Source organism: Vicia villosa, unplaced genomic scaffold (genome assembly GCF_029867415.1).
Source record: "Vicia villosa cultivar HV-30 ecotype Madison, WI unplaced genomic scaffold, Vvil1.0 ctg.006381F_1_1, whole genome shotgun sequence".
NCBI lineage: Eukaryota > Viridiplantae > Streptophyta > Magnoliopsida > Fabales > Fabaceae > Vicia > Vicia villosa.
Genome location: NW_026706770.1, coordinates 36,052 through 41,099, shown reverse-complemented (window position 1 = coordinate 41,099; position 5,048 = coordinate 36,052). Strand labels below are relative to the sequence as shown.

The following is a 5,048-nucleotide window of genomic DNA, read 5'->3' as shown; positions in this document are numbered from 1 at the left end:
ATAAGGTGGTGGTGGAACGTAAGGTTTCTCTTTTTCGGGTTCCACTTCGCTATTGTTCTCATCAGTCTTAGCAGTTTGTTCGTTAGTTGTTTTCTTTTGGGTTTCCTTTGGCTCTTGTTGTGACATGGGTACGTTTTGAGTTCTAGGATCTATGGGTCCATCGCAATTTGTTCCACTTCGTAGTGTTATTGCGTTCGCATGTCCTTTAGGATTGGGTTGAGGTTGAGCAGGAAACGTGCCAGCAGGGGCAGCAGTAGGTGCTTGTTGTTGAGCTACTTGTGAGATTTGAGTTTCTAACATTTTGTTATGCGTAGCTAAAGCATCTACTTTGTTCGATAGTTGTTTTAGTTGCTCGCTATTGTGGATGTTTTGATTCAGGAAGTCCTTATTGGTTTGTTGTTGGGAAGCTATGAAGTTCTCCATCATAATTTCTAGATTTGACTTCCTAGGGGTGTTTTGAGCAGCTACAGGCGCTTTTTGGTAGCCAGGTGGTACAGCAGGTGCTTGTCCAGGCGCGTACAACGCATTGTTGTTCTTATAAGAAAAGTTCGGATGGTTTTTCCATCCAGGGTTGTACGTGTTAGAATAAGGGTTTCCTTGAGCATAGTTTACTTGATCAGATGGGACTCCAGTCAAGAGTTGGCATTCAGCAACTACATGTCCAGTCAATCCACAAATCTCGCAGTTAGGTGTTACAGCAGCAGCGGTGGGTGAAGGAGTGATGGTTAAGTTCTCGATCTTTTGAGTTAAAGCGTCTACTTTAGCGTTAACGCGGTCTATACCACTTATTTCGTACATTCCTCCTTTGGTTTGGGCTTTCTCTAGAGCGGCTCGTTCTCCCCCCCATTGGTAATGGTTTTGTGCCATGTTCTCTATGAGTTTGTATGCTTCATCATGGGGTTTGTCCATTAATGCTCCGCCAGCAGCGGCATCTATAGTCATTTTAGTGTTATATAAGAGACCACCATAGAAAGTATGGATGATCAGCCATGGTTCGAGTCCATGATGAGGGCATATTCTAAGCATGTCCTTGTAACGTTCCCAAGCTTCGAAGAGTGATTCGTTATCTTTCTGGGTAAATCCGTTGATTTGACCTCTAAGCATAGCAGTTTTGCTAGGCGGAAAGTATCTCGCTAAGAATACTCTCTTCAATTCATCCCACGTAGTTATGGAATTGGAAGGCAGGGATTGAAGCCACGCTCTTGCTCTATCTCTCAAGGAGAAAGGGAAAAGGCGTAATCGAATAGCTTCGGAACTAACGTTGTTGGCTTTGATAGTGTCGGCGTATTGCACGAACACAGATAAATGGAGATTGGGGTCGTCTACAGGGCTTCCGGAGAATTGATTCTGTTGAACAGCTTGGACCAACGAAGGTTTGAGTTCGAAATTGTTTGCCTCAATCGCAGGTGGTGCGATACTTGAATGCGGTTCAGCGCGCGAAGGAGCGGCATAGTCTCTAAGAGGACGAATAGCAGCCATCTCTAACTTCAGGGTGATTTGATTAATTTGATCAGTAAAAATCAATTCCTGATTAATCGGAATTTCTGCTACTTCGGGAAGATTGCGAGCTCGACGTTTGACGTTAATGAAACGTTCGATCTCGTTAATTCGTTGTATTAAATCTCCTCCTTGTGAACGAGTATTTGGCATACAATCGTTCAGAAAGAAAGGGAAGAATTGTCCTAGTCTCTACGGTGTAACAGTGAGTTACGATATCGACTTAAATAGTCCCCGGCAACGGCGCCAAAAACTTGATCGCGACTTTACGTGTCTATAAATCTGATAACTGCAAGTGCACAGTCGTGTCGTGTAGTTTTAAAAGATATCGAATCCACAGGGACTATGAATCGATCTACCGTTATCTAAGGTTACTATGTAAAGCTAGGGCTACTAATATTTCGATTGTTCTTAAGGGAAAGTGAGTGAAAAATTAAGAATATAATAAAAGACAGATATCAGTATGTATTTCGTTTAACTTAAGGTGATCCGAAGGTCCATTGGCTTTTGCATAATTTAATTAAAAATCTTTACTAATTCAATTGATTAAAAATCCTCGTCTCAAACTTTCGCTCTATTGATTTAGATTACTGTCCTAATCCTAATGTACGCTTTCGCCATCCCATTAGATTTTAGAAAAGCTTTTTGGAAACAACGTAATTAATAAAATGCCCGTTTTATGAAGTTGTTATCTATTTAAATCTCCTAATCTCAAACTTTCGCTCTGTTGACTCGGAACATGCTAATATCCCTAACGTACGCTTTCGCCATCTCGTCGGGTGTAAAAACAATTTTTGAAAATAAATAAGTTCTAATTAGTTTTAATACGCTTTCGCCATCCTTAAAACTAATGTCCTATGTCTACTATCCAGTTAAAGATCTCAAACTTTCGCTCTATTGATTTTAACCTTTGACCGTCTTAAGACCTCAAACTTTCGCTCTATTGGTTATAAGACTTACTAATTAAATTAGACATACAAACCAAAAATAAGTGATAGTTAATAAAATATAATTAAGCCAATTTATTTCGGATCCCTACGCTTAACTTACTTTACATACCGATCTCATAATAATTTAGCCAGACATATTAATATGGTTAAACATGCATAAATCGGTTCGGTTCATAATAATAGGCATAGTAAATGGCATAAAATATATCATGCAAATAAATATGAATAAGGCAGTAAATAAAAACCTGAATTAAATAAATGGTAATTGAATCTTCAAGTACTGAACTTCCACCACAGGTTGGCTGGATCGTTCTTCGAATGGCAGTAAATAAAACAAGGAAATAAAAGCGATAAATCTAACGTAAGGCTAGATCTATAAAAAGTTCACAACAATTTCCAGTGTAGAAATCGTTGTGAGAAAATAAGTGTTTGAATGAAAGCAGAATAAAGAAATATGGTTCGCGGTACAATTTCGGCAGCACTTCGTTGGCAGGAAATCGGACTCTTTGGAAGTGAGGTAGCAGGTCCTATTTATAGGAGAGGTTTTGCTGTGACGTTGCGTGAAAAGTGGGGACTTTGCAGGCTGGGTGTGGAGACGTGCGTCTCCGATTCTTCAGGAAGACTGGGTGCAGGACTTGAGACGTGCGTCTCAAGTGGAGAAAATCCAGGAGCAGTTGGAGACGGGCGTCTCCTCTTGGTGACGTGGCAGAAGAACGTTGGAGACGTGCGTTTCCACTTGCTAGGAAGGTTTGGGCCACGCGCCTTTGGTTCCATGGTGGGCTGGACTGTCTCTTTTGGGCCTTTTGGGTCCTAATTGCACCCCTCTTTCACTTCAGCACTCCTTTTTCATCTTTTAGGCATAAATATTGGTCATTTAAGCTCCATTTTCTTTCCTTTTCGCAAATAGTCGTAATTAGAGTGTAGAACCTGAAACAAAGCAAATAATCGCGTAATATCATAATAAATTAACATAATAAATGGAAAATGCTATAAATATCTATGGATTTCAAGCTAAATATACGATATAAAATCGTGTTATCAGTATTCTTGAAGGTTACTCTGAGATTGAGGTTGAAAGGACCGTTTAAGTCGAAGAAGTTAAGTCCGAGATACGTGGGACCGTATGAGATTCCAGAAAGGATTGGTGAAGTAGCATACCGTTTAGCTTTACCACATTCTCTATCAGAAATGCATGATGTTTTTCACGTGTCTCAACTTCGGAAGTTTATTCCCGATCCTCTTCAGCCAGTGTTACCAGATGCAGTTGAGATAGAATCAGATTTGACTTTTGAACCCTTACCGAGCCGCATCGCGGGGAGAGAGACTAAAGTGTTGAGAAACAAGGAAATTCCTCTTGTAAAGGTTCAGTGGGATGTGACGCATCCGGGTGATGCTACGTGGGAGCTTGAATCGGAAATGCGGGATGCTTACCCTCACCTTTTCAGGTAATTCTTAAATTCGAGGACGAATGTCTATTGAAGGGGGGGAGGATGTAATACCCCGTATTTAATAAAATGCTCTAATGTTATTAGCTAACACTGAGGTTTTATTATTTGATGCATTAGAGATAATTTTGGACACTTAAGTTAGAAGTGCTAACTTAAAGATATTTGGTTTATATTCTTTTCCTTTGCTTTTCTTCTTCATTGGCAACACAAACACAAAGATAGAGAGATAAAGTAGAGAGAAGGAGGAGAAGAGGAAGAAAAGCTTGTGAAGAGGAAAGCTTTGATCTTCATCATTTCTCCGCTGAATCGACTCATATTCATCATCGACAACTCGTATACCAGGTGGGTTCTAGTAAGAAACTTATAGCTTTGATTTATGGATGAAATCATAAGATTTGATTTGGGGTTTTGGTAGAAATCATAGGGTTCGGTTCAAACTATGAAATTGATATTTGTTGCTACTGATAAATCCTGAGTAGAGATCATATATGTTGTTTCTATGAATTAGTGTGATCTGGAACATGATTGGGTATAGAGTTGGTTGGATTGAGCCATTGGTGAAGCAAGAAAACAGAGCTGAGAACTCAGATTTCGCGCGCTTTGCGGCGCGAACAAGGGTTTGCGGCGCAAACCATGGGGATATTAATGTGGTTAGGATCTGCCAACAGTACGCGGCGCGTACAAGGGTTGCAGCACGAACACTATGGAAATTTGTGAGGGTTTGCCACTGCCAGAGGTTCGCGGCGCGACCAAGCTGCTGCGCGGCGCGAACTGAAGCTTTCCATGATCAGAATTTAGTTTAAGTAGATAGATTGTTTCGATCATAACTTTTAAACCGTAACTCCATTTTGGTCGCCGTTCGAAGCAGTATGAAGCTAGAAACATGTACTTTCTATTAGTGTAGGTTTTGGGAACAAAGAGGAAATCATTTAATCGGAAATCGGAAATTTGTTTGATTCTTGGGATTGTTCTATCGTTTGGAAACATGTGAACGGTATACTTTTGGTATAATGAGTGATTGCCATATAATTGTGATAAATTGTCGTTGATTACATGACAATGATGTTAATTGGTTGGTTGAGTCCTATTGCAGGTGGAGTGGTATACCTTGTTATATATATGTATATAGCAAAGAGGTTGAATAATTACATGT

The 5,048-nt window shown here is 40.1% G+C and overlaps 1 non-coding gene across 1 annotated transcript; it reads left to right on the top strand.

Annotated features, from left to right (window-relative positions):
* The first annotated feature begins 997 nt into the window (after positions 1-997).
* Positions 998-1,104, top strand: LOC131642993 (small nucleolar RNA R71). The gene has a single exon (XR_009296108.1). It is a non-coding gene; the product is annotated as a small nucleolar RNA R71 (small nucleolar RNA).
* The last annotated feature ends 3,944 nt before the right edge of the window (positions 1,105-5,048 follow it).